Source organism: Theropithecus gelada, chromosome 4 (genome assembly GCF_003255815.1).
Source record: "Theropithecus gelada isolate Dixy chromosome 4, Tgel_1.0, whole genome shotgun sequence".
NCBI lineage: Eukaryota > Metazoa > Chordata > Mammalia > Primates > Cercopithecidae > Theropithecus > Theropithecus gelada.
Genome location: NC_037671.1, coordinates 99,954,828 through 99,966,563, shown reverse-complemented (window position 1 = coordinate 99,966,563; position 11,736 = coordinate 99,954,828). Strand labels below are relative to the sequence as shown.

At 37.3% G+C, this 11,736-nt stretch overlaps 1 pseudogene; it reads right to left on the bottom strand.

The window, feature by feature from the left end:
• Nucleotides 1-6,616: 6,616 nt before the first annotated feature.
• On the bottom strand, nucleotides 6,617-7,519 carry LOC112623804 (annotated as a pseudogene).
• Between the last annotated feature and the right edge of the window lie 4,217 nt (nucleotides 7,520-11,736).

Genomic DNA, 11,736 nt, shown 5'->3' with positions numbered 1-11,736 from the left:
TTGGCCTGATTATTTGCATAAAATGCAGCAAGAATAATTATTTCTTTCAGAAACAGGAATTTTAGATTGGCTTTGATGGAACTCTGTTCCACAAAGAATCTCAGATAAGACCTTTTAAAGCCAAGTCCAGCCATCAGTTTGTACCCTCAAATACCTGTGAGTTGGGTAATCCTCTCCTCTTAAGGTTCCAAGATAAACTTGGAGCTCCTGGGTCTGTCAGGAAGTGACATTCTTTACTTACTACATGTCAGAAAAATTATAAGGACTGAATAGACAAAGGTATGAGACCAGTTTTCTCAAGGGGCTTTTATCAGCAAGTTGAACTTGACTCCTTAAAGGAAAGCATATACCCTTCCAGTTAAAGCCTTGGTAAAACAACCAGTTTCTCCAATTGCATCCTGTTGCAAAAGAAAATAGATTCTTATTGCAATGATTCAAACAACTATATTGCCATGAGTTAAGAACACTCATAACAGACAGGCAGGGTGACTCACGCCTGGAATCCCAGCACTTTGGGAGGCTGAGGCAGGAAGAGCACCTGAGGTCCAGAGTTCAAGACCAGCCTGGCCAACCTGGTGAAATCCAATCTCTACTAAAAATATAAAAATTAGCTGGGCATGGTGGTGCACACTGTAATCCCAACTACTTGGGAGGCTGAGGCAGGATAATTACTTGAACCCGGGATGTGGAGGTTGCAGTGAGCCAAGATTGTGCCACTCCACTCCAGCCTTAGAGAGAGACTCTGACTCTCAAAAAAAAAAAAAAAAAAAAAAAAAAAAACTGATAACTAATTTCCATATTCTGGAAAAGCCAAGCAGAAAGAGAGACAAACATACTCCAGATTTTGTTGAGAGGAGTATACTTTACTCAATTATTAAAGGCTGTAAATATTTCAAAATAAATTTCCTTGACACTGAAAAACGAAACAAGGATCAACAATATTCCAAGCAAAATCAAAAAGATTGCTTCAGTTTTCTATGAGTTCAGTCCATTTAGTTAACTCTTGTGTTGCTTGGTATCAGTGAACATTTTGGCTCTTCATGAATCCTGTGCATGTTTCCTTTATTCCAATGTCATATTTCCAAAGTTATCAGAAATCTGTATTGGAGAGCACCTGTCAGAGTACTATAGCTTATTATAAACCATCTTTTGAAAAGGATTGAAACAAGACAATTGTCTGTGAATAACAAAATGTCCAGGGTAGTTACAATTAGAAACATAATTGACATAGAAGTTTCATTATCTCTGTGTTTTATAATAAGTTAACAAAACTACCTTAATTATGATTGATAGCATATACTTTAGACATTAGAACTTTAGAAATCTCATACAATTTTCAAACATATATTAGTATTAACCACCAAAATATAACCTAAAGAAGATTGAACACCATTTTGGCAATCCCATGCAGCTACACATGTCAAATAATCCTGTTTACTTCTCTTTTAAATACTCCAGGGGCCCTCTGTAGCATCCAAAAGCCAGGCAACAGCAAAGACAATTTTGAAACTGAAGTTTGATTTTGGGAAGCCTTTTAAATATGCAGAGGTTTAAAATACTTGATGTTATGAAACAGAATTCCAGATTACCATAAGTTATTTATTTTGCCAAAATGACTCAGAAATGTAAAAAAGTAAAAACGTTTTATAACCCTTTATAAATTTTGATAAAGAGCAGATTAGTGCCTTAAGAGCACCTTGTTGTGCTTTTATTTCAATGCTCAATTTACAGAAAAACCATATAATACCCTTTTGAATTTAGTCAATATGTTCACACATGGAATTTTTGCAAGATTAATTTTTACAATCCTTCCACCGCTTGTTTGAACTTTAGCTTTATCTTACCTAATTTAAAACAATTCTTTAACCCTAGGCAAGAATTTATATTTCCATGCCTTTTTATAATCTTTTACTAAAAAAATTTACTGTTCTTACACACCAAACATGTAAATCTATTTCTAGTAGTTTCATGTTTTAACGTTATAATGTTATAATGGTAACTCCCAGCAATTTTTAACTTTAATATAAAACCTAGCCAGTAGCTTTAATTATGTGGTAGGTGCAGCCAAGGTTTGATTCCTTCTAGCATACTTAAGGGCCTAGTCAATTTTATATATCCCCGGGCCTTATCATTTGTGGAGCAGGCAATTCAAAGAGTTCTCAAAACCCAAAAAGCAGTTATAACTTTAAAACATTTAGCAAACCTATTATCAGACCTGCATAATTTAGTTCACTCACTTACATTTTGATGACATCTGGGATTTTACCATTAATTTTTTTTTTTTTTGAGATGGAGTTTAGCTCTTGTTGCCCAGTCTGGAGTGCAACGGCACTATCTCGGCTCACTGCAACCTCTGCCTCCCGGGTTCAAGTGATTCTCCTGCCCTAGTCTCCCAAGTATTTGGGATTACAGGCATGCACCACCACATCTGGCTAATTTCGTATTTTTTTTTTTTTTTAGTAGAGATGGGGTTTCACCATGTTGGTCATGCTGGTCTCGAACTCCTGACCTCAAATGATCCACATGCCTCGGCCTCTCAAAATGTTGGGATTACAGGCGTGAGCCACCGCACCTGACCCCAATAATCTTTAAGGCTGTTTTTATTTCTCAAAGATTAAAGTCACATGAATTTAAAAGTATCACAGCTTTTATCTTCCCTTTGAAAAATATTTGATGCAAGCACTCATCTTCCTTTAGGTCAATTAATTTGAGCTATTTTTATAGACATCACAAATACAACACACACATAAAATTACACAGACAGGCAGAAGAAAACCCAGTTGCCATAAGATCTTTTGCTTGCCAATCTTCTATTTGGATTATTGGCCTCCTGGTGGAGCCCTTTAAGAGACAGGGCCAGGAAAACACATAGCTTCTAAGGCCTAATACACAGGCATAACTGGGGGCAAAAACAGATTTTGAGAGGGATCTAGCCACTTTTAATTCTCCTGGGGTTCCATTAGGAAAAAAGAGGTCTCTCCCTTCTCATGTATTCATTGAAAGTGGCAGGCAAAATGGAGAAAAAGAATTCTGTTCACTGAGAAGAAAACTTTTTCCACTGGGAGGCTGAGGCAGGTGGATCACAGGTCAGGAGTTCAAGACCAGCCTGGCCAAGATGGTGAAACCCCGTCTCTACTAAAAATACAAAAATTAGCTGGGCACAGTGGCAGGTGCCTGTAATTCCAGCTACTTGGGAGGCTGAGGCAGGAGAATTACTTGAACCTGGGAGGCGGAGGTTACAGTGAGCTGAGATTGCGCCACTGCACTTCAGCCTGGGCAATCGAGTGAGACTCTGTCTCAAAATGAAACAAAACAAAACAAAACAAAAACCACTTCTTCCAGCCAAAGAAGATCCCAGAAGAGAAAAACATTAAGATCTTTTAAACACACCTATAATTTGGATATCCACTTTTAATTAAGCTGAATGCTCTTTAAGAAAATCCTTTTAACACCCTTATTACCTGACTTTAGCTGTGCCAAGTGGCCAATATTTCTGGCTTTCAAACTTTACTGAAAGCTCAGGGAAAGGAAAATCCAAGGTAGTTCATGCAGAGGAAGAGAATCAATAAAAGGCAAAGGTCGCACAGATATCAAAGCAGAAAGGAGTCATTTCCTAAGCCAGGATTGAATCTTGGCTGTGCAGACACTTAAAAAAGCATTGCCGGGGGTTACACATCAAGGACCTAAAACAAGATGGAGGCCTATAGCAAAGTTTGTTGCTGACCATTCAGAAAGTCACGGAAAGCACACCGGATTGGCTATCGCTTAAGACCAATCTCATAAATCCTTTTTCATAACTAAAACTTTACAGAGAATATAAACAGTGATCACTGGGGTCCTGGCCTGGTTAAAATGTTTTCCAAAAAGAAAAAAAAAAAAAAACTCTCTCACATAAAAATTAACTGCTGACTAGATAGAGAAAAGGAAACAAAAGTTAAAGTGCAGGGTTGGAAAGATGCCTGGGGGAAGAACTTCTTATTCTTTTTCAAATTGGTTCCTTTCCCCCCAGACATGGATCCAGCAGGAGTCTGGTCAGCCAGCTGTGCAGAGCCGGAACCCCCAAGGCGGCCCTGGGGCCTGGGTAGTGGCTGTGGCTCATTCCTGCTGTGCGGTTGGATACTGTACACATGTGTGGCAGTCAGGGCCATGCACCCCACCCAGCTGGGAGGGAAGGTGGGTGGGGAGCCACTGCTTGCCCAACCATCCTGCAGACAAGCTTGTGGCTGTTGTGGTGGGTGTGGACCACCTCCCATATTGTAAACGAAAAGATAGGTGCTGTTACTGTCCTCAAAAAAAAAGAAGAAAAATGTCATAGGAACAAAATACTTAGAAATGAAAGTGAGAGGTTTTCAGTCCACATTTCACTCACGCTTCTTCAGGTCCCAAGTTCTGGGTGCCAAAATGTAGGAAAAAAACCAGGTTCTTGCCACATGACCAGGAAAAGTTAGGCATGCAGACACTTTGCAGGGTGAGAGGGAATGGAATTTACTGGGCAAAAAGGAAAAAAATACTTTGCGAAGCGAGAGGGGTTCCTGTTAACAGGCGTCCACCTCACAGATTGAATCCCAGGTCATCACACAGGAACTGATGAGCCCAGGCTCCTGCCCCCTGCAAATGGCATGAATTTCCTGAGGCTACACCCCATCCTCCTCAAGCCCAGGCGAGTGGGAGCTTCTACCGGGGACCCTCCCTTATCTTCCTCCTACATCTATCAGTTGTATTAAGTGGTGTATAGCACTGTTCACTTAAGGTTTCTATACTTTGGAACACTTCAATGTTTAAAAAAGCTATAGCTCAATTTTTAAAAGTTCTTGGTCAAACAATAAAGGAAACACTATTATAAAAAGAAAATTATTTAACAAATACTTACTTGTGTCTACTATGTGTCAGGTACTCCGCTGGTACTTGTGGATACAATCTAAAGCAAAAACACAGAAATAAAACTGGCTTATATACTGAATCAGCCACTTGTATCCTTTAAACTATCACCAGCAACAAATTAGAATTTTAAACTTCAGTATCTTTATTCTCTAGAATGAATCCTACAAATACACCTTTTAAGAGTTTACATATGAAAGATTTTATAAATAAATTCTACCTATATTTATATGATCAATTCAAATTTCAGTTTTCCACAAAGGCTTTTAATCTTCTGCATTCAGTATCTTTATTCTCTAGAATGAATCCTACAAATACACCTTTTAAGAGTTAACATATGAAAGATTTTATAAATAAATTCTACCTATATTTATATGATCAATGCAAATTTCAGTTTTCCACACAGGCTTTTAATCTTCTGCAGCTAACAGGGGCCTATCTTTAATTTGGCCTCCTTTTGTATTCATAAAAGAAGTATCACACAACTCAGCACCTAATTGTTCTTGAAAAGCCTTGTGAATGTTAAATTTGTTTCCTACCCAAACTGTAAGTTCTTGTAAATTCCTTGAGAATAGAGATCATATCATATTTTTCTTCGGAATATTTCACAATGCTTAGCAAAGTGTGGATTATGAGATATATGCTTAATTAGTTGTAGGTAGAGTGAATGAAACTTTCACTTAATCATAAAAATGCTTAAGAATAGTTTAAGTTTCGGGAAAAATTAATTTTAAAAATAATTAATATCCAGCATTTTATTTTACCATCTTCTACTACCTAAATATTCATATGCTTGAAAGAGATAAAAGTTATTATTTACATTCCATTCCATTCTGTTCCCTGAGGTTCAGTTCTTATAAGAACTGAAGAGAGGCTACCCTTATCTGCTTGATACCGGTATGTTTCCTTTAACTGAGGAAAAGCTTTATGGGTGAAACATTCATCTCTAAGTATCTCTTTATCTCTTACAGTAATAGAACCCAAGCTTTTTAACTGAGTATATAGTTGCCTAAAATGAGGACTGTATGTTCTAGTTTTCCTTGCAACTGAGTGTGACCATGTGACTTAAGTCTGGTATATAAAATGTGACTGCAAGTGATAGGTGTACTTCCTTTTTTTTTTTTAATCAATTATCTAAAAATGTAATTTACATACATGTTGACCTGGATTAAAAACAAAAAAGTTAGTTTCCATAAATAGCAGACTTTAGTGCTGTATGCCCCAATGACTAAAAATAAAACCAGGAAGTTTTTACTAAAAGCTCAAGGATAAAAATGAACACTGGCTGGCTATTGAACTCCACATCTGACAATAATTACTGACAGTTTAAAAATGCATATCCAAAATACGATCTCAAGAGGACCAGTTGAATTTGTCCGACAGAGCAGTGCAAAATGTTGAGGCATCATTTCTTTGGGTTATGATGCGTTATTCTCAAAGTTTATTTATTTAGAAGGGGAAAGTGATTATAGAAAAATACTTGAAATAATTTGTCAATGAAATTGCAGATTCTAACAATAATCCACATCTTAGATTTTTAAGTGTGTAGTTTCATAGTTTAAACAAATTCTGTCAAAGAGCTATTCAATATACTTTAACTTTCCATGAAAACCAAATAAAAAATCACAGCTGAATGATTTACTTCTACGCTTTTATCTGATTGTGTACATATGATGTACTACACATCCAAGTACAAGAGGCAGTTATCTTCTCTGAGAGGCACAAGATTTGTCTTTCATGAATGCCCTCTAATAGTGAAACCAGCAATTTTTATATATGCATTCATGTGCATATATATGTACTTCAAAAAGCAAAGCGTCATCTCTTCATCCATTGTTAACTCAGTGGTAAGAATGGGGGCCCCCAGGCATCAGTGGAGCACCAGAAGGTCCTGAAGGCACTTGGAAAGGATTACTGGGAGTAGGATAGCATCCTGGTGTGGGATACTATTCTGTAGGGGCAGGATATGGTACTGGTGGTCCCCAGGCTCCTGATGGAACGGTGCCCCATGGAACAGGTTATGCTGCCCCAGGGACTTGGGGAGGAGGAGGAGCGGGATATGGCCCTGGAGATGGATATGGCATATTAGGGGTAGAATACTGCCCTCCCATTCCTGGCGCCCAAGGTCCAGAAGACATGGATCCCCATGGACATAAAGGACCAGCTGCATCTGGATCTGTGGGTGCACCACATGGTCTGGGTAGCTCTGGAAAGGACATATTTGGTGTAGGATATGGCCCCAGGGCCTGGCACAGTTGGGGCTGGATAAGGACCACCAAGTTGGGGGGATGACGGTCTAGAAGGAGGAAAGGGTGCTGGTGGTCCTGGAGGTGGTCTGGTGGGAGGCACAGAGGGATACATTCCTGTTGATGCTGGTCCAAAAGGCACAGTGGAGGGTGTTGCACTTGGTGGGAGTCCAGATGGCACTGAAGGTGGAGCACTCAGATTATTCCAAGGGTTGGAGCCTGGTCAGCCTTGAGGAGGTTGGCCAGGTTTTGTATTGCTCACAGCAGAGGTTTTGGCAGGGGAGTGCTCAGGTAGTGCATCTGCCAAAGAAAATTCATCAGACATTTTCCCGGCAATATCCGAGACCGCAGTAGGGTCTAGAAGGGGCGATGGGTCCGAGGGACTGGGCCCTGAAGAAGTGGGCGCAGCCTGACTGACTGCAGCCAGAGCAGTGCCTGCAACAGCACCAGCAGCACGTGGCTCCTCTTCGATAGCTGTACTTTCAACTCATGTTCCCAAAGGTATGTCCTTTTCTTCTCCTCTTCCTTTAGACTGCTGCTTGAAATATATATGATCATGACTGTGGGCCATTTTGAACTATCAGATGAAAACAACACTCTATAAATGGCAAAGTGACAAGAACGTACTCTCGTCCTGGGATGACTAAATTGAGAAAGCAACTACACGATTTCAGGATTACCCATCACTAACCTATTATATGAGAAGAAAACTCTATTAAGTTGTTGGTTTGGGGTCTCATTAAATACAGTCTTACCAATATCCTAACTTATCTCTTGGAGGAATGATAGGAAGGCAACAGTTGGCAAGGAATGATTCTTCCCTTTTCATACAATGCTTTAAGGATAAATGGAGAAAAGAAAATTGGAAGTAATTAGCTTCAAAACTAATGACTTTTATCTAGCCTTTAATATCTGAAACTAGATTTGACTTTCTTATACAAGCAAATAATCTACCAAAGTTTGGGGCTGCAATATATTATTTGCTTGTATAAGAAAGTCTAGTTTCAGATATTAAAGGCTAGATAAAAATCATTAGTTTTGAAGCTAATTACTTCCAATTTTCTTTTCTCCAAGTCCCATGCACACACACTAACACATATTCATGGGCATACCCACATTTATCATGGGGTATCACCTGGCATTTAGGGAACGAATTGGACACCAAGTTAAATTTGCCAGTGACAACTGTGACTTGTAGTTTTTATTTCATATGTTTATACTGACTGAGAATGGTGTTGCTTTTTACAACCTAATCTATGACTGCATTCTTGAAATTGGATTTTGTCTGAATTTTATAATATTTTATAAAAATTTAATATCTCACTACCTTATCGGAAGTAGTTTAAAATATTTTTGCAATGAACAATTCATAATTTCAAGGACACCAAAAGAAACATGGCTTTCATAGTGCATATTCACTTCAAAATTTGTAAAGTTATATATTCTTCAACACATTAAATGTTTCCTGTATGTATTTTCAAACATCCCCTACTTCTTCCCTCCTGTCTCCCAGGAAAACTTCTCTCTACCAAGGTTAATAGCTTCACCCACAGCCTTGAGTATATCCTTGTGTGCCTTTACCTTATTATTTCCTTACTTGACTCACTTCTTACAGGTTCTTTCCTTCTATTTATATCTGTTTTTCTTTCTATCCTAAAAACATCAGGCAGATAACAAGATTTTTTCTGGACCTTGATATTTCCTCCATGTATTGCCCTGCTTTTTTCATTCATTTATTAGACAAAAACAATTATCATCACTGTTTTCACTTTCTCACTTCTCATTTACTCTCTTACACTTGACATCTAATTCCATCCCTACCATGTTACTAAATTGCTTCAAATCATCAATCACTTATATTTCCAAAGACATTTACTCAATCTTCACCCTCCTTAACTTTGAAGCAGTAATTACCTGGGTGACTTGAAGAAAATTTTTTAAATATACTCTGTTTATCTCATAACTCTTTAGCCACTCTTTCTTTTTCTCCTTCATTGGCTCTCTTTCTTCCTCTCAGTACTAATTTTCCTGAATATGTACTGTTTTTTACCCTTTTATGGTAATATTTTTTAAAAAGTTCTTCTGAGGAACTACTCTTTCCTCCCTTTTATTCTGACACTATTTGATTTACTATATCTTCATTTTTTTGTTTTCCTTTTTTAAAATTTTGATTATCATTATTTTAAATTTTTTTCTTTTCATAGGTTATTGGGGCACAGGTGGTGTTTGGTTACATGAGTAAGTTCTTTACTGGTGATGTGTGAGATTTTGGTGCACCCATCACCTGAGCAGTATATACCCTACCCAATTAGTAGTCTTTTATTCCTCACCCACTTCCCACCCTTTCCCCGAGTCCCCAAAGTCCACTGTGTCATTCTTATGCCTTTACATCTTAATAGCTTACCTCCTACTTACGAGTTGTGAACATATGATGTTTGGTTTTCCATTCTTGAGTGACTTCACTTAGAATAATAGTCTTCAATTTCATCCAGGTTGCTGTGAATGTCATTAATTCATTCCTTTATATGGCTGAGCAGTATCCCATCATATATATATACACCACAGTTTCATTTTTTTGTTTTTCAAATCTCCTGTCTTACCATCTAGTCTACTGAATTCCTTCTTTTTTTTTCTCTTTATGTGACCTCACTTCTTGAATCCTCCATGCTCTTCTCCAATGTATACTGCTTGCTCTCTAGACTTGCTGCACAGCCATCTTGCAGAGATTTGTCCTTACCTTTCTCTAGCATCAGCATAAATTTTTGTCCTTATTTTGTTGGATTATATGGCCTAGTGAGTTTCCAAAAGATCACCCAGGAGAAAAATATTCTACATCCTTGTTAGTCTGAAAATATCTTCATTTTACTCTCACAGTTAACTGATAATTTGAATGAGTATAGGCTTGTAGACTGCAAAACATCTACAATTACAATTTTGAAATATTCTGTCATTATCTTCAGATATGCAGTGATGCTGATAGCACCTGTCCCTATTCCTTTGTTGATAATTTGTCTTTTGTGTTTAGGAACTTTGGGGAATTCTTCCTCATAATTTTTATCTGTGGCATTACATGATAATGTCTCCAGGCATGAGTCTTTTTAAATCTATTTTTCAATACCCCAAGTCTACTCAAATCTGAAAAGTTTTCTTCTTTGCTCTAAAAAAATCTTATACTTTTCTCACTCCCTCTGCCTTTTTTTTTTTTTTTAATCTTTCTCATCTACTGGTTGAATGTTAAGCCTATTGGATTGGCTCTCCATGACATTCTTATGTTTTCTTTCTTATTTTCTCCCTGCTATGTATACTATATTCTTACAAGACTTCTTTGATTTAATCTCCAGTACTTCTCTTGAGTTAAGTTAACATATTTTTAATGTCTGGTAGCTCTTTTTGCTCTATCGTTGCTCCTTTTTCAGAGTATCTTGTTCATATCTTGTAGCTATAATGTGTTCTGAATTCCATATTAATTGGGGTGCTCCTTTAAAATCTTTTATTTATGCTTCCTTGCCTTCTTTAGAGTGTTTTTCTATGTTTTTCTTTGTATTTTTCTCTCATGATGCTCATTTTCCTTATTTGCCTGTTAATTCTTCATTGTTCATATATATGTGTATATACATATATAATTGGTAGTTGATACAGTTTTCCTTTTCCTTTTGTAGGTAAGAGGTCTGACAGTTCTCTCTCTCTCTTGTGTAGGAATTGTGAATATGTGGCTGGGTTAGGTAGGACAGGGCCAGGAATGCCAAATATGAAGTTTCACTTTAGATGAGTAAGCAATTAGCTTGTTCTCAGGATGCTGGCCCTGAATGCTAGAATGAGAATATTTTTCCTCTACGTCATCAACCTAAAAGTTTTCACTTTTCTGTACTATTTATTCAATTAATTTGGAGAAGATTTGGGGGGTCATTTTTGGTCTTTGTTTTTATCTGGATGCAGATATTAATATCTTTTGCTTCCTCTCAGTGTATATGGATGAGAAAGGGAAATGTGTGTGGTGATAGATTCAATTGTGCCATATTTTATCCCCATTTTCAGCCCTTATTCTTACTTCTGTCCTATCCTGTGTAGCTTCTCCACTATATTTTTTAGGCTATGGTTTTGGTCAAATCACTACTATTTGCTTTGTATCCCAAGATATTTTTGAAATTTCATTTGCTTTTCTTGACATCATCTACTTTTTTCTACTCACATAAGTGCATGCATACAGGCACACATCATCTTTACTCCTTTACTTATTCTTCATTTTTTCTGTTTCTTCATTTTTATTTCTGTACTGTGTAGGAAAGAATAGTAGGCAAATGATATGCTGAGTTCACCATCTTGAACAGTAATTCAAGAAAATCTTTTATATATTGTAAGCATATATTTTGAAACCTGTGTAAAACATAGTGCAGGATTCTCCAAAGCTGAGATTGTCCCTTTGCCACATGACCACCTCTACAACATTCTTATTCAAAGGGAAATGAAATTACTTTGGGAGAAGCTCACATTTTTTGAGTTGTTTGGTAGTTAAAAAAAATCACCTCATTAGTTAAGAAAGAGGGAAGAAATGGTGGTTGAGGAGGCAAACAACAGTGTCTGCCATGGTAGTAATCTAACTTTTTTCTTTTCT